The sequence below is a fragment of the Adiantum capillus-veneris genome, chromosome 1 (assembly GCF_014529385.1).
Source record: "Adiantum capillus-veneris isolate H3 chromosome 1, ASM1452938v2, whole genome shotgun sequence".
Taxonomy (NCBI): Eukaryota; Viridiplantae; Streptophyta; class Polypodiopsida; order Polypodiales; family Pteridaceae; genus Adiantum; species Adiantum capillus-veneris.
This window is the reverse complement of record NC_140931.1, coordinates 124,555,625-124,574,981: the sequence shown is the minus strand read 5'-3', so window position 1 is coordinate 124,574,981 and position 19,357 is coordinate 124,555,625.

Genomic DNA, 19,357 nt, shown 5'->3' with positions numbered 1-19,357 from the left:
GCTAATTCTATCTTGGAACCCAATTCACTTGAGTGATAACCTTGCTTACACACATGAATAAACACAACTCTATCTTGCACTACATGCTTGTCTATGGTGAGCTTGTGCTAAGCTAAGTCAATACTCAAGATTGTGTTTATGAGTCCAAGCTAATTCTATCTTGGAACCTAATTCACTTGAGTGATAACCTTGCTTAAACACACACACTCACACATTGAAGCTATGTTTCTCTTTCATCCACCATAGCTAGCTCGCTAACATGGCAGTGGCTAGCTGGCAAGGTTCAACATGTCTTGAATGAACATCCCTTGCTCCATGATAGGTTATGGTGGATAGGTTAGTGTGCCATTCATGGTATTATCATGATTAGAATAGAGTTAGCATAGGGCTTGCAATTGGACACACACTACAATATAGTATAGTTGCAAATAATAGACATACTTTTATTCAGTATAATGTGCCTCTATACAGGCATATACAAAGAGAACCTTTTGATACATGAGCATAAGATGTAGTTGCCTATGCACAAACACAATTGTCTAGTCTTTACACATGTGTTGTAAGACGTTCTTCACATGGGATATTGACACATGAATTTTCTAGGTGGAAGAGGTTGTTCACACAAGAGATGCAACAAAAGACCGTATCCCAATAGTCCTCCCTTATGTGGGTTTCGGTTGCATTCATAGAGCTTCCATGGTCAAAGTTCCAAAAGAGGATGCTCATTGCAAAGTATCATTCTCCCCTATGCTTGGGGTAAGGTGAGGGAGCATGATGCCTTTATCCTTTTTGACCCTGGCTCTACTCACAACTTCATATCAACGGAGTTGGCCACTAAGTTGGGCATACAATACAATAGAGCTTCTACCTGGGAGCTCACCGCCTAATAAGCCTCCTTATAGAGTTTCTCAAGATAAAAAAGAGGAGATTATGAGACAAGTACATGAATTGGTAGACAAAGGGATGGTGAGGCCTAGTTCCTCCCCCTTTGTTCATTAGTCCTTCTAGTGCAAAACAAAGACGACACATACCGTATGTGTGTTGACTATAGAGCACTAAAAAGGATTACTATCAAGAATAGATTTTCTGTACCGTAGGTAGAAAATCTGTTTGATAAGCTACAAGGCTCTACCTATTTTAGTAGGATTGACCTTAAAAGTGGCTATCATCAAATGAGGATAGTGAATGAAGATATTGTAAAGACCGATTTTTGGAAAACATTTGGTCTTTATGAATATCTTATTATGCATTTTGGTTTGACCAATGCTCCGGCCACATTCAACCGTCTAATGGAGAAAGTTTTTAGGCCCTACCACAAGATTACTGGAGTGTTCTTTGATGATATCATCATCTACTCCAATTCTATCGAGGAGCATAAGCAACATCTCCAGGTAATCTTTCAAGCATTGAGGGAGAATAAACTTTTTATTAATCAAAAGAAGAGTGAATTTTTTCTTCAAGAGATTCAATACTTAGGTCACATTATATCTCAAGATTGTATCCATATGGATCCAGCAGAGTTAGAGGTAATAAAAGGATGGCCTAATCCAAGGAATATAAATAAGCTATGAAGATTTACTGGTATGTGTGCATACTATAGACAATTCATAGAAAAACTCTCGCAAATAGTAGGACCATTACAGAATTAAAAAAGAAGGATGTTAAGCATTTATGGGCTACAAAACAACAAAATGCTTTTGAGAAGCTCAAAGAGAAGGTTACCTCTCAACCTGTGCTTACACTACCGGATCTCTCAAAATTTCAGGTCCAATGTGATGCTTGTGGAGATTTCCTTGAAGAAGTTTTGCTTCAAGAAGGGCATGCCATATCATACGAGAGTGGAAAACTCAATTTCAATGAGCGAGTGTTGGGCATATATGAGAAGGATCTTCTAGCTATTCTACATGTCCTTGACACATGGAAGCATTATCTTTTGGGGACTCCATTCATCCTACAAATGGATCACCAAAGTTTAAAGCACTTCATGACGCAAACCAAGCTTTCCGACAAACAATGAGGTGGGCAAATTTTCTTTCACAGTTTAATTTTCATATTGCTCATATTGCTGGCAAGCACAATCAAGTAGCCAATTTACTATCATGACTACCAAAAGAAAATGTAGTGTCTATAGCAACTCACAATTATCTATCTTCTATGATAGATGAGTATGCTACTGACCCTGATTTCAAGGATATAATGCCAACCATTGCCTTAGGGAAGAAAGAAGAACCGTTCACCTTGCAGGATGATTATCTTCTCCATGGCAATAGGCTATGTGTTACTAACTCCCTTCGTGAGAAAGTAATTTATGAATCCCATGCTTCTCCCTATGTGGGGTATAGAGGGATTCAACCTATTCTTCGAGGAGTAGATACGTATTTGTTAGGAAATATGACGTAGCTAAGTAGATAGTTGAGTAGATTACTTAATGGAGAGAGATAATTTTCACACACAAGAGATTAGAGAGAGAGAGAGAGAGAGAGAGAGAGAGAGAGAGAGAGAGAGAGAGAGAGAGAGAGTGAGTACACACGATATACGTGGTTCACACAATGTGGGCTATGTCCACGGGAAAGCAGCCAGTCAATGGCTTTAGTACTTAAAAAAAAGAAGTAGGTTACAAAGGGATTATACCCTTAATAGATCTCCTGCCTTGATTCACTCTCACCACCTCACACCCACCTTGTTGCATCAACTTCACATTGTCAAATGTGTGTAGAAATGGACTCCTTTTATAGGCCAAAAGGGTTGTCCTCTTTCATGAGAGGCAGCCATGTGTAGCCGCCCTTGTGTAGATAAGTCCAAATCGGACCCTCCAATCCACCCATGTGTGGCCGCCCTTGAGAAGACAAGTCCGCTTTTGAATTTGGCCAACGGCCACTGACTTCCAACCACCGGCCAACCGACATGTCGTTTTTTGACCACTTTCCGACTGCCGTCCGACCATAATATTCCGACGAAAAGGAATATTCTGGTTCAAGACCGGGCGAGTGATTTTTATTTTCGGCGAGTGATTTTTCTTCATGCACGATGGCTTCTCCTCATAATGGGGGCTTTACAAATGTGCATTTTTAATACAAAAAATTACGAGGGGTAAATCAAGCTCCATACTTAACAATATTTTTATTGGCCTACCATGAAAGTAGGCATTCAAGAGTTTGTTTCGAAATGCGTGGTATGCCAAAAGACCAAGTATGATAGAGGGAAGTTACCTGGATTATTCTAGCCATTGTCAATTCTTGATTCACCATGGAAGAGTATATCCATGGATTTTATCTTTGGATTATCCAAGTCTATCCATGGGAATGCGAGAATATGGACATTAGTTGATAGGTTTAGTAAACAATCACATTTCATACCTATCAAAAAGACTATTAAATCACATCAAATGCCCGCCCTCTTTATATCATAGATTTTCAAACACCATGGCTTGCCAACATCCATAGTGTCAGATAGAGATCCTCAAATGACCAGTAATTTTTGAAAGGGTCTCTTTGAGAATCTAGGTAGAAGGATAAATATCTCTTCAACCTATCACCCACAAACGGATGGCCAAAGTGAAATAGCTAACCTTACAATTCTAGATCTACTCAAGACCTATGTTATGGAAGTAGATCAACACACACAATGGGAGAAACTTGTATCTACCTCTTGTAGAGTATACGTACAATAACACTGTCCATACTACTACAGGAAAGGCACTCTTTGAAATCATTGATGGAAGACCTAAAAGTCCCTTGCTACCTAAAGTACTTGGGAAGATCTTCGATGTTGCCGATGAGTATAGCCAAAACCTACAAGAATCTTTCCAAAAGATTAAAGAGGTTATATCCATCTCCCAACAAAGGAAAAAATTTGCTGCTAACAAGCACAAAAGGACCTTAGCTTTCAAGGAAAATGATTGGGTTCTAGTCAAGTTTCCCAAGGCTCGATTGAGGCAAACGATGGGCAAAAATCTTACGGGCCTCCAAAAGTATTATGTTAAGCTAACAAAAAGATACTATGGTCCTTTTCAAATCCTAAAACCAATCAACAAGATGGCCTATCAACTAAACTTTTCCAATCATTAGTTCATACACAATTCTTTTCATGTGAGCTTCCTCAAGCCTTACAAAGAAGATCCACCAAGAGAACCAATAATTGAGGACCCGCCCGAGATCGAGGATCAAGAAGAGGTTCTCTAGCCCGAATCCATCCTTTGACATGAAGACAAGGTAGTAAGAGATGGTAAGATTATCCACCGATGGTATCTTATTAAGTTCAAAAAGTATCCTTTTGAAGATGCTAGATGGATGCAAGGAACACAGCTTAAGGATAGTATGAACCTTATCAATGCTTACAATGCCATATTAGAGTAAGTAAATGTAACTTATTTTTAAAAGAACAATGTTTTTTTCTTTTTACTGTGCACAAGTTTAAGTAGTATGCATGCTTAGAATCATGTTTGTGATGACGACGTCTCTCAAACACCAAGTTGAATTTGTCACAATACTTTGGAACTATGATAAGTAATAAAGAGCAGACATGCTTGCGATAGCCGAGTCTCCCAAGATCCAAATGGATTAGTCATCCATTTTGGAATGATGTCGTAGGGTAAAAAGGGATCCTCTACCCACTAAGAAACATAGACTAATGACTAAGACTTTTACCTTCTCTACCTCATAGTCGAGGAAGACTATGATTTCAAGGGACAGGTAATGTCATTAAATGTAATATCTAGCTTTACCCCAAATGATTTTCTCGTGTCAAACTGATCATTTAATATGGGAAGTTAAAAGGAAACAAGAGCGAGAACGTATATATATGTTGTTAAACCTAGCTCAGCATGGGGCCAAAATGAGAGATGGATATATCTTGACAAGGAGATGGTCTACTGAAAAAAAATGTGTAAATAATGGATCTTAAAAGACCTTAGGGATAGCTTCATTAAAGACCTTCAAATGTTAGTGTTAAAAGTCCTTAGACCTTAGCATAAGCTAGGCATGTGCTTGCTTGTCGTGCTTGAGTTGATTAAGGTTCTTGCTGTTCTTGATGACCAAGGTGCTTGTCATGCTTGAAGGCCAAGGTGCTTGAGGTGTGCAAATAAACCATGATCCCTACAAAGTAATGGGTGAGCCCTAAAGCTAGGGGCATGAGAGAGAACACAGACACACACACTCTCTCTCTCTCTCTCTCTCTCTCTCTCTCTCTCTCTCTCTCTCTCTCTCTCTCTCTCTCAAGGAAAGCCCTTTCCACAAGAGGCATATATGACACATGTCAAGCCCCTAGCAAGGTTTCCCTCATAGTGTTCCTAAAGAAAATTGGATGGCCTTGAGGGAGGTACAATGAGAATTTAGTTTATTGATTTATTATTCAAGAATTATCCAAACCCTCTCTCTCAAAGAGAAAAGGAGTACACTTGTCCAAATGCTACTCCTATCGCTAGTTAAGACCTCATCTTGTGATTGGCTAGGCTTGGAAAGAGCCAATGAGGTTCAAGCATGAGCTAGGAAGAGGGGCCCGGACCAAATCTAGGAGGGGGCTTGCTTGGGCATAGACTCTCCCTCACACACTTACACACACTCTCATTGTTTGATGAACAAGAACTTGATCTCCTTCTCCAAGCTTGGGAAGTTGAGAGCCTACACCAACACCTCTTGGCTATGGAATGCAAATCCTACCAAGAGTCGTGCTTCAAAGAAATGCTTGCCATCTTCTTCATCTCCATGACTATGATATGCTATGCTATGCTCTAAGAGTAATGATAAGTGAGAAGACCATTTCTTTCTTGTATGGTACTTCTTCTTCCTCTTCCCTTCCCTCACTCCTTGCTAGTTCTCTCCACCTTTCAATGTGTTTGAGGTCTTGGGATTGAGCCGGGGAACAAGCTAATGTTTTTGCAAGGTAGTTACGGGCATAATCTTGGAGCATGAAGCTTACAATCTTCATTGCACTAACAAGGTCTCAAGGACACAAAGCATTATTGTACCAAGTTTCTCTTCATGGTAAAATCCATTACACAAAAGCCTTTTGGAGGGGGGACCGGTCCTCAACTGTTGTCAATTTCTCTAATTCTCTCTCTCTCTCTTTTACAAGTATTGTTTATGCCAAGTTAACTAGGTATCATGGTTATTTTGCTATCTACCATCAATTACTCTTCTTATGCTCAGGATGAATTCTCTTCAAAAAATGTTCACTAAAATCATCTTAATTCCGCTACTCTCAATGTTATTAGTCCAATTTTGTTACACTTTTTCACCTTGTTGATGTGATCACTATTTACTAGAATGTTTGATGTGATCACTATTTACTAGAATGTAAATTCTAAATGAGACCATGATACAAAGTTAAGAATCAAATGGTTGATATTAAATGACTAAGTACAAAAATATGAGCCACGGAGGATGTCTGTTCATATGGAAAAAGTGAACAAAAAGTGTATACAACTCTTGTGGCATAAGGTTAATCAGACATGAAAATTCACTTTTGTTTTTGCATGGGAGGATCTTGGATCTTCAAAGACCCTTTTGGTTTGGGTTGATCGAATGGTGGTGGTCTGGGCTCATGAGAGGGTAGTGGTGACTTTGCCTCATGATTCAAAGTAAAGAGGGTAATTGGGAGGATCCTCTTATCTTTTTTTTTTTGCGTAGGGGATCCTAAATCCTCAAATACCCTTTACCTCTTTGGTTTGGGTTGATCTAGTGGTGGTGATTTGGGCTCATAGGGAGGGTAGTGATGCTTGGACTTCAACTCAGATCGAACCACTATAGGATATATAAGAAGGTACTATTAGATATGCTAGAAATATAAATCTAAGGACTTTCTTATTTATGTAATGACAAAGGGATAAGTGTGCACCATTATGTATGCTAACAAAAGAAAATAAAAGTTTTACCTCAAAATTCATAATCGTCTAATACTTAAACATCAAATTCATTACCTCATAGAAAACAAAACTATAACTTTCAAATACATCAAAATTTGATGTTTTTGACATTAAGAATGCGTTTAAAACATTCAAACCCCCCAGGAACAACTGGCTACACACCCTATTTGGACATCCAAAGAGGCCGTTATGACCCAAAAAAGCCTATGGAGGCACTTTCCCGCATGATGCAATAGGAAGGGGGGGAGGGGCCGGGAGGGGGTAGTGAGCTTTTCAGTACCCCCTCTATTGCATCGTGCAAGAAAGTGCCTCTGAAGGCCTTTTTTTGGGTTGTAGCGGCCTCTCCGCATGTTCGAACAAGGCATATAGCCAATTCGTTTTTGGGCATTTTGAATGCATTGGTGATGTCTAAAACATCAATTTTTCAGCATGTAAAAGTTAGCATTTTACTTTGAGTTATCGAGGAGAGTTAGAACAATGTGAAGAGTGGTTAGATATTGTCACTACCTCTAATTTTGATTGATGTAGGATAGCCCAAACTTTGCTAAGTTTGATTATTTTTCTTGTGAATTGGATTGATAGTAGGTATGTTTTAGCCATGTGAGGCAACTGGGAGAAAACCAAGAGTTTCTTTGCAAGAGGGGGTTGAAAATTGAAGTGCGGGGGGTGTTGGGTCATAGAGTAGCCTTTCCCGAATGAAGCAAGGATGGTGTTTCTTGAATTTATTAAACACCTCTATCACATCATGAGGGATTTCACTGAGAAGAGTCCATCAACCAAAAAAAAGAGAGGAGGAAGATTCTAGGATTCCTAAATCATCGCTATCAAATCGTGCGAGGGGAGGTCCAGATGGGCAAGGCAGCCCAAACAAAGCCAAGAGGGGTTCTTGAAATCCCAAACAGTCCCCGCTATCCCATCATGCGTGGAGCGGGGGGACACAAGTGAAGAAGTTGGTCCAAATGAAGGGAAGGGTGGGGTTCTTAAAATCCAAAACCACCACTCTTCCATCATGTAGGAAGCAGGGGAGACCTACATGAGGAAGTTGGACCAAACAAAGCAAATATAGGGGTTTAAGAAAGTACGAGACATTGTTGTCACATCATGCATGGCTAGGGTGAGAGGTTGGATCAATGCTCAAAAAGCAAGGGGGGAGTTTTGTGGTGGGTGGAAAATGAACACGTGTTCAAGTTTTATAAAATCGATCGTTCGTACAGGTTATTGTTGGTATCAATGTCATACGTCCATTACTGCCACGTGGAACCAATGGTCTTGTTTTTAGTGTGGATATAAGCTACCTATCACCCCCACATGCACGTTTCTCAACCACAAAGTGCTCTTGATTCCTCCACGTCCTGCACCACGCAATAGGAGTAGTTTTAGCATTCTCACATCCCCTTCTATCGCTTCTTTTGGGCTCTCTTAGCGCATTTCTTCCACGTCGCACCACACAATTAAACATTCTCACACCCCCTTTTATCGCTTTGTTCGGGCTCCACCGCATTTGTTCCACGTGCAGCTTCCTACTAGAAAAAGTCATTGGCAAGGATGAGTTACAGAAGCTACTTTCACTCTAATCGCTCCTCCCAGAGTCTATTTTTAATCAAGCTATTGTAAAATAAAGCTTCTTGTCTTGAAGATTGAAATTCTTGGAAGATGTATTATTCATTGCAAGAAGTGAAAAGTATACACTAAAAGGTATTATGGAGCTAACAATACTAACAGAGCTATTAGCATTAGAAGAGCATATGGAAAGCTCGTGAAGGTGAGAAGAGTCAGCCAAAAGGTCATGGGTGAATGAGTGTGAGAGAGAGAGAGAGAGAGAGAGAGAGAGAGAGAGAGAGAGAGGAGGGAAGGAACTTATTAAAAATTGGGGAGACATAACTATTGGTCACCAAGTCACTTGAATGAGGACAAACTTCGAGGCAAACCACAAAGGAATAGTGTGAAAATGATATCTTTTTTGATACATTGAGTTATGTACTTAGATATGCTTTAAATCACATAGGTATGCTTTAAATACCCCAAATGGTAAAATTTCGAGCCGTTTTGATCGTCAACGGCTCCCAAGTTAACCAATTTCTTAGACAGCCCTTTTTGAGGTGTTTTCTGCCTTAATGTGAAAAGTTCAAGAGTGAGAGAGAAATTATTGCTTTGCTTTTGATCCACACCTTCTACTCGCCGACCACAGAAGTGATAAGCACAACATTATTTTCTTTTACATCAGTTTTCCATGCTCATGAAAGCTCGAAGCCGTTGAAAGTGTTGTATCGCCAATAAGCTGAGCAGTTGATGTCCAATTTGTGCACTGTAAAGCACATTCCCTAGCCCATGTCAGACATTACCATCCAAAACTCTGTGAAGTTGAAGCCAATCACCCAAGCATGCATCTCAAGTTTGGTCCAAAGACAACAGATCCGGCCTCAAAAAAATATGAAAATGCCCATATCTTCTCCAATCATACTCCGATTAGCGAGCCATAAAGACCACCTTGTAGAGCATTTTGAGTACTACGTTATCAACTCATAAACTCTCACTTTGGTAGTCTTTTAGCATATCCACTTACAACATCATAAACACAATTATTGGCTCTTCAAAACCTCATTTGGCATATATTTATTAGTATATTATCCAGTGATTGGGTCCTGCTCACTTGGCATATATTTATTAGTATATTATCCAGTTATTGGGTCCTGCTCACTTGGCATATATTTATTAGTACATTAGCCACTTATTGGGTCATGCTCACTAGTAGATTAACTTATACACTTCAATCAAATTCATTTCATGCATATTTCCCATTGTGGAAGAGGAGCGACACGACAATGGAATATTCTTGAAACCATAACAAATTGGATTTATCAAGGTCATTTGATCATACCACAAAGGTAATCATTAAATTATATTTAAAAATGATAATGCAATTCTCAATGTCAATGACATAGTTAAAGTAGCCTAGAATCTCATTGGAGATTATATTGTTATCGTAATAATATGGTTTTTTTTTCTATTGTATTAGGATCGATGGTCTTACGATGTGTCATAAAAGGTCGTGTCAACTAGACTAGGAATATAAAGTTTTACCAAGCCTCAAGAAAACTTTTTTGAGCAAACAAAGGACCGAGCAAGCCATACATCTAATCAACAAAAAAATTGATTAAAAAACATGATTTGTTTGAACAAATAAGTATGGTGTATAGAGTAGAATTTTAATTTATGCTCATACTACCATTGAAGAGATGTTGCAATTTCATGACATGAAACCTAACTATTTATCATGCTTTGGGGAGAGTAAACACTATTTGAACTAATGTGCATGTTGACATTGAAGAGATTCCCTTGGATAATGACCTGAAAGGCATCTCTCTAGAGACAGTAAAGAGTGCAATAAATAAATTTGATATCGAATCCAATTTACAATAAAGTATGTTCTAAGAGTGTTTTACTTCAATTTTTAGTGAGATATAAACTAGCAATAGTAAATTACGCCATTGATCTTAGTGTTATATTGTGTGGATATACTTTGTTCTGACAAAAAACAAAAGAAATGTTGGCGTGACTTAAAACCTCGCAAGGTTTTTTGTGTAAAATTATAGAAATTTTTTACTCATAATACTATGCAAGAGAGAAATATTGATAATTTTTATTCATCTTTGTTTAAAATTTCCATATATCTTAGAAACAATCACTGTTTTGAGATGTCCCAAAAACCCTGAAATGAAATATCTATATGTTCTATTATGAAGTAAAAGGCTTCAAAAACACTTTGGACTAGTTTAAGTTTTTGTATTTGTTAGAATTTGACAATTTGACTATACCATTGCGGCCAAAGCATCCCAAAACCCTAAAAATGATTGAGTCTCATTTTGAGATCCAGAGAAGGGGTTTTAGACAAAACAGGTCCCAAAAATGCCCGAAAGAGTTTTGCATCCACGCAGGATCCTTTTAGGCATTTTTTGTTAGGTAAAGGCGGTGTGCCTCATTGTGCTTTGCCCGTGTCCACCGGCCAGTGTCCGGCCATTCACATTTATCTCCTTATTCTTTCTACATACAAAGAATAAGGAGCTCTCGCTCATTCTCATAGTGTGCTCATACAATGAGATTTGGAAGCTCCACCCCACATCCTTCTCTCTCTCTCTCTCTCTCTCTCTCTCTCTCTCTCTCTCCATATTTGTTGCACACACGCACTCCTACTATCTATTCCTTCACAATTGGTATCAAAGCTACAACGGCAAACAACGAGCGCAATTGCTTCTCGACAAGACAACAAGACAGAAGTGACAGAGCTCGACTATGACGGCTTGAGCTTGGCAATTGTGGAGAGATCAAGAAAGCTTCGAATCTTTGTGAGAATGCAATGGGAGCTTGTGATCTCAGTTAAGAGTGACGTATGCTCTTGTGGAAGCTCAAAAAGGAGTGTGGAAGATTGTGTGTAAGTGAAGGTGCTGCCCTAAAAACTGTGTGCGCAGCAACACTATTTTTAGATTCATTTTTCTCCTTATAGAATGAAGATATGAGAATTCTTCCCATCGAGCCCATTTGTTTTGCTGTGGTCTATAACTTTGCAGAAGAAACTTTTTGCAAATTCCTCACCGTTTTACTGATAGTCAGCTCAAACTGACTGTATACAGAAATTACAAGGTTTGTGTTTTTGCATAGTGTGCGATTTTGATGCATTTTTGGAAGCATGGCATGTGCTTGAAATTAGCTGCATAAATTCTAAGCTGAAAATGAAATTTTAGCTTGTGCAGAGCTTGTGGTTTGAGGGTTTTTGGTAGATTGAGACAAAGAGTCAGGTTTGAGGGTTTCTGGTAGATTCAGGCAAAGAGTCACGGAGGCGTTTACACACCATCAAAGCAGTCTCTAGACACAGTTTTTGGAGCACACATGTGGAGCTTCTTTCATAGATTTTCAGAGGATACTTTGGTAGTGATTTTGTGCTTGGATTCATGGTCTTTGTGGATGGTTTGCATATGGTGATGGCACATGGTTGATGCCCATTGTACATGCATTTTGACGAGCACTTTCAAGTGCCGGTGAGCTCTCTTGAGAGAATTGTTTTCGCATTGATCAAGCTTCCAAATTGCAACTTTTCTGGCGCTTGTTGATGCGCGGTCACTCCATTGATGTATGTTGAGTGCCGATTGCCATTGTATGTGAAAATGTGGAACCATTTTGGCATTTCTACTCACTGGCATTGAGTACTGTTATGGTTTATGGTAGAGATTGTACTTGAGTTTTTGCTTAGTTTTTAGGAAAAACTCTACCAAATTTTCCCAAATTCTTGTCATAGTTTGTGATCGAGCTTAGCTCTCACATAAACAGGTTTACAGGCAGGTTTGAGGGTCATGTGTGAGTTGAATTTTTCAGCCATTATTTTCTCTTTGCTGTTGCCTATGTATGGCTCAATTGTAAGCTAATATGTTGCACAATTGTGACTTGTTTCTTTAGCTATTTGAGAGCTGAATTTGGAACTGAGCCATATTTTTCAGCCATACAGGAGCTTGTGTTACTCTACAAGTACAATTCTTGTTACTCTTGATAGTGATTTGACTTTTGGCTCCCACTTTTATACAGGTTGTGTATGCTACGGTTTTTTGGCACATCGTTCATTCATTTTGGTAGCAACATTTCACTCACATATGTTTTCATTTGTAGCACCGCTGAGTGATAATGTGGCTAGAGCTTTTTCACTCTGTGTATGACTTTGTAAGGTGATTCCGGATGAGTACATTTGGATTGGCCAATTGGCCATTTGTTGTTGTCTCCATTGCAATTTATTGTTGAGTTTTTTGCTCCAGATATAGAGGAGACTCTACCAAAATTTTGCCAGATATGTATGTCTATTGCAGAGGCTAGTGAGATTCACCATTTGTGCTCACCTTCTTTGCTTGAGACAATGGTTTTCTCTTGGGTGGGATATTCTTGTGATCTCGAGAATTGTTTGCCATAGTTTTGGCATGGATATGGAGACACTTCAAGTTAGAGGTAGTTCTTGCTCACGATCGCGACGACTGACATGTTGGCATTGTGGCTACGATGGGCATATTAAGCACTGTTGCTTCATATGTATGAGGCAGTGGAAGAGGCATATGCATGGTGCTACTATGAGGACAAATTCTAGAGAGTATGCATGGTATGGGCATGTCAATTTTGAGTCTAGCTTGCCTTTGGACTACTTTGAGTCTTGAGATAGCACAATGTCTATGCATTTTCTACTAGACGAGCATGTAGTTTTTCATGTGATGCCACATCGTGATTTGTTTTTCTCTTTCTCTAGTGGGAGACTTGGTTGTGTGCAGTTTGCTGATGGTTCAACATATGACATAGAGGGTGTTGGAGATGTATCCATGTCTTTACCTAACGGTGCATTTCTTACTCTACGAGATGTACGTTATGTACCAAGACTCAGCCAGAGTCCATTTTAGTGTGTCAATTGCAGAGTAGTGGACATTGTGGTTCTGTTTGGAGAGCAATCATTTCAAATGCATAGGGGATCACTGGTGATAGCCAGAGGTGCTAGGAGTGGTTTGGTATAGCCTTTACATATTTCTGACACACAAGGCGATGAAGCCTTTGTGTATTTGCAGCCATGTTTGGATCAAGAGACAAGGTGTGTCTCTTTTACAGATGTGCTGCATGGAGAGAAGGTTGTGCATTAGTCTTGTTGTGACGGTCACGTAGATAGTGGTATCTCTAGGGATGCATAGCTTGGTCAGTCATCAGTAGAGGTGACATTAGTTGAGCTAGAGATCAATGCATTGTTCTATGATGCGTCTGATATATTTGAGGGCAATAGTGTCCTTCAGATAGCTGTGTGTGATTGCAGTGGTGCTAATTTTTTGATTTTGCAGTCATTCTCAGTAGATATGCCTTTGCTAGACGATGCTGACATGGTGATGCATAGTCAAATGGTTCTTGATAAGGATGCATATGGCACTGAGGTTGTTGGCAGGGATAGGTTGGCACACATAGTGCATGTTTCATTGGCTTTCGGGTCTCTCATGTTTGACCTTTTGGTCTTGAGACCTGATCTTGCTTATGCGATTGGTGCATTTGCAGTGGGAATTGTCAGTTGTGCAATGAATGACACTGGCATTGTGCTTTGTGGAGCCATGTAGGTCGTCACTCAATCCCTGCATCAGGATTGTCATTGTGGGTATAGTGCTAGTGATATGCATGTTGCATTTTCACTAGAGCGGTGACAGATGCACTCATGTGTTTAGGGTGAGCCAATGGACATAGGTTGAGAGCCGTCTTCTCTCACCTCTTGTATATACTAGTTGTAGGCTAGTCTTCTCACCACTTATCGGCACATAGACTTTAGTGGGAGAATGTTAAGTAAATGCAGTGTGCCTCACCGTGCTTTGCCCGTGTTTGACGACCAGTGTTCGGTCGCCCACATTTATCTCTTTATTCTTTATACATACAAAAAAATGTATAAAGAATAATGTGCTCTCACTCATTCTCATAGTGTGCTCATACGATGAGATTTGGGAGCTCCACCCCACATCCCTATGCCGTGTTCTCTCTCTCTCTCTCTCTCTCTCTCTCTCTCTCTCTCTCTCTCTCTCTCTCTCTCTCTCTCTCTCTCTCTCTCTCTCTCGCACTCTCTCCATGTTTCTTGTACACATTCACGCCTTTCTTTACAGTGTACATTTTCTCGAGCTTTGATGCCCCCCTTCTTATATGGGAGCATACCCAAGCTGTAGGTGTGGGTGTAAAAGCCGTGGTAATAGGTGTGTAATCAACAAAAAATAGCAACAATGTAGACCACTCACAACAATTTCATGGTGGGGATGCGGCGTTGGTAGTTATATCTCCACATCATCCTCCTCACTAAAGCATCCTACTCATGATGGCTCACTTTGGCGTCAATTGGATACCAAGGAATTAGAGTATTGTGGGATTGTGCTCTCCAATGGAGATGCCTACCTAGACTTTAGTAATACTTGATGATCTGGAGAGAAAGTGTTGTACCAAGCATCGAGGTTTTCTCATGAGTGAGATACCCCAATGTGTTTGCGCATGTATATAAAAGAAAAAATAAAAGATATGTTTGATGCATCCAACACCAATAGTTGTTTCCAATTTTTTCATGAGCTAATTTGTCATATTCACTATGCATAGTTATGCCACCATCTTTATGAGTTTTGTGTTGTTTTTGTGTGTTCTCATTTGTATGCTTTGGATATTCAAACACCTATCTCTTTAGTACATGACAACAAGGGCTGAAATGCACCTCCATAAAAACAATATCTTGAGAAGTCAAGATATGTTTTGACTATGGAAAATGTAACTTGTAACCCTTTCTCTTGGCACTATAAACAACAAAGATGTATTTGAAAACCTTATCATCCAATTTATTTCATTGTTTTTGCGACACTAGAGCACAAGCCAAACAACCACAAATACACAAGTGGCGAATAGAATCTTCTTATTATGGCCTGCCTCATATGGAACCTTAGACCTGCAAGGCTTTATTAGGACACCTATTAAGTATGTAGGTAGCACACATGACAACCCTCTAACTAGAAAGCATGTGGAAAAGCTTGGCTTTTTGACCATACATTGTGCCATCTACATAAGTGACGTCAACAAAACCATTTTGCTTAGGTGTATAGGGCATCATACATTGGTGTTTTATCCCATGAAATACATCAAATTATTTTGACATATTCTTCCCCCATGATCAAAATGAAGGGTACCCACAATACAACCACATATATTTTTAGTCTCAATAATTGGTACTATTTGAACCACATAAACACTTCAGACTTAGTCTTAAGTGAATATAGCCATGCACTTCTAGTAATCATCAATGAAAGTCACAAGTACAAATGATTACCAAAAGAATTGTGCATGGGGTTGCAAACAAGTTGTAACTTGCAAGTTGTTAAGCGATAGAAAAGGATAGAGCTTGATCTCTTTCCAAGCGCGTGCCACACACACACTCACACACACATAAATATAGAGTAAAAACCTTCTTCTTCTTCACTAGACATAATGAGTTTACAATGTATAAAAGGGATAATACAACATAAAGACAAAACTAGTACAATGCTCTCGTGTGAACCGCTAATGAGCTAGGTGACTAAATAAGTGTGCACCTATTTAATGCAAAGGTGACTGTTTTCAAGGAACGTAAAAAAGTTAGGTTCACTTTTGAAAGGATCTAGTTGTCCTTCTCGACATGCTCAATAAGTACAAATAAATTTTATGAAAATTTTCTAAAAAGAGAACTTAGGACCTCCAAATGATCTCCAAAATCTTCTAATGGGGTCTGAAGCTGGATATACCTCTAGTAGGTGTCTACATGTGTGTATACAAGCAATCTGTCTAGCTTACATGAACCAACAATAGCCTATCAAATAGAGCCTTAGGATCTATAATCGCCAAAGTCTATCAATCTAGGTGAAAATATAACATCAAGGAGGTCTATATGCAAGTATTCTTGATAGAGTCAAGACTATTTAGGCCCTTTTTCCACTTTGGACCAAAACTAAGCCATTTTCATCACATTTTTGGCCCAAAAAATGCCATTTTTGATGTGAAAAATCCCAAACGGACTTAGAAAAATTTCTAAATTTGTAGGATCACTTGAATAAGCATAAAATTCATAGATATGCATGATTTTTCATCAATATGTCATTTTGGGTCACTTTCCATGCAATTCTGCAACGGTGCCTGTTAGCTGCTGCTATTTTTGACAGTTTTTGCCCGCATCAGTCTTTATAGGTGAAATGAGTGTGCCACCATGAAACACTTGGAATAAGTACATTGTATAACTAGATTAGAAATTTTATAAAGTTGAAAATCACGCAAAGGTGCCACATCTAGGGCCACAATTCCCCAGATAGGTATGCATGATAGCGACCACAATAGCCACTTTAGCATATATCAAAATATGTACACTATTTCTTTTCTTTCCATGCATTGAGAAGTATCAAAAGTGAGGTCAATGTTTTTATTTGACACTATGTACGTGCCACGGAATGACATCCACCCCCTTTGAACCTGCACATCCTCCGGCATGTGCCAACATTTTCCTTATGTAGGTTTAATCTTCATTAAGATCCACATATTTGGATGTCATTTTCATCTTCTGCAAAGTCTAGAATATCATCCTTCACTTCTTCATCAATCATCATCTTGTTGTGAATCAAAAGGACCATTATCATGTCTCCTCTTGAACATCTTGATTCTTTTGCCTGCTATGGGAATTTTAAGCTCTGTTCCATCGAGCTCCCTCAAAGTATAAGTAGCATTTCCATGCATATGTTTGACAACATAGGGACCAAACCACCTTTTTGCAAATTTCCTTTGTGTGGTGTGCTAGTTTTCAAGGCTACTATCATACATTAGGACCAAATCACCCTCTTCAATATGCTTTGGTAAAAGCCTATGTCTTTTATCAAACCTATCTTTATTCTTTAGTCTTGCATCCTTCAATCGAGCTTTTGCAATCTCTATGTCTTCCTGTCTTCTTTCCAATTGCTTTATGCGCAAAGCAAGTAGGTTTTCTCTACTTACACCATCTTCCCAAGGTAACATGTTCCAAGTAGGAACTACATCCTCAATTGGCATGACTGGATTCAGACCATACATCAATTTAGTAGGCATGTAACTAGTCATTGAGCTATGAGTTGTACGGTCAACCCATAAAGCATATGGTAGCAACCTTGGCCATTCACTCATTCTACCTTTGCATGACTTAGCCAAAGCTTTGAAAATCTGAGGATTTCCTCTTTCACTTTTCCCATTTCCCTCTGGATTATAAGCACAAGTCAGGGCTAGCTTGATACCAATTCTTGTAAAGAAATCCCTTGCTTCATCTGCATCTAACTCACCTCTATCAGCAACTATCTTTTCCACACATCCATAATGGAAAATTACATCTTTAAGCAAAAATTTACAAACAGCTTCTGTAGTTTTTTTTCCTCAATGCACGCCCTTCCACTTGGTTTGTCAAGTCTTCTCGTGCAAGTACAAAGTATCTCATTTTCGAAAGTCCTAGAGGCATTGTGACTAGATCAACATTAGAAGAAAGTTGGACTCACTTTTGGGTGCTGTAAGAAGTTCCACATCGGCTTAAAGAGATAAAATGAAAATGCAAAAAGCCAAAATGACATTCTTTGGTAGGTAGCCGGCGTCTTTATCATTCTTATCCTTCGTTCTCTTGTCAGGAATCCAACTAACCGTATGACTAATGATTTGAAATGCCAACTTACAAGCGTTCCCTCCAAAAACATAAGCCACACAAACTCTATCAACTCTAAACATGAGAAAATGGCCTTCCCTCCCAAAACCTGAGATATTTCATGAGTTTCGAGTGTCTGTCTATTTCTCTATCAACTCTAGGAATGGAGAACGCTTCTTTTTTTTATGAAAACAGCAATTTAAACTTGCAATCCTCAACCCCTTCATCTTTAACACTTACCCAAAGAAAGAACACACATCATCTTCATGTTGATGTATTGCAAGAGTACGCACCATTGCAGAAACGTAGGAGGGAGTCTTTCTTATCTCAACGGGAGAAAGAACTTATAAGGACAAACAAGGATCATCATTCGGATTTATGGACCGATGGGTCTATTTATCCGAAGGATCCTACGGCAAATGTGCCACCTCCCTTTGCTTATATCACTAACCTCTTACATTTTCAGAGGCGATGGCAAGGATGGGTTATTGGGATACACCGAACATTTGGAAATGAGAGGATTGAATGCGGAAAGGCAAAGAAACTTCCTGGCAATGGAGAACATGCAGCTGAAGCAACTTATGAAGCATGCTCTCGGAAGATTTCATCAAAAAAAGAGACAATCCAAGGCCTTGAGAAGAAGATCACAAGTTTGCGAGAGAAAGACATCGTGCTTGGTAGTCGGAAAAGAAAATGAGATCTGTGCAACATTGAGAACATGAGATTGGCAGTGGTGGCCTGAAAAAATGAATGCGAGCTTTAAGGTAACTCGAAGTTTTTTTTTGCTTTTGTATCTTCAATGTGCTTCACTAAGAAACAGATACACTTTCCTATACATGATCATAATGCATGGTGCTTTTTTGGCAGGTCTTTACTACATCCAAACTTGAATGGTGTAGGCTTCAATACCAGAGTGCATTGTAGTCGTCTAGTTCCAAAAGAAAATGTAGTTGAAGAGATGATAACTCAGAAAAAATTTTGTAAGTTGAAAGGGAGGCTCCTTACCTCCTTCATGAATGAGAATCAGTTGGAACCAATGGAAGCGCAAGAAATACTTGATGAGAGTGGCATCTTGCAGATGGGATACAGGGCACTCTTCAAAGCATTAGCTAAAAAGTCTCAAAGTAAACTACAGAGAGGATCATTGCTGCCAAAGCCATCACATGTAAAGGCTGCTCGCCGGCACGCAAATGATGAGGTGTTTGAGAAACTTGGGTCACCATTCCATATTGAAGAAACGTTCTTCGGCAAGGGTGGCAGAGAGGTACAATTTAACGAGCACAACAACCTCTTTGTTG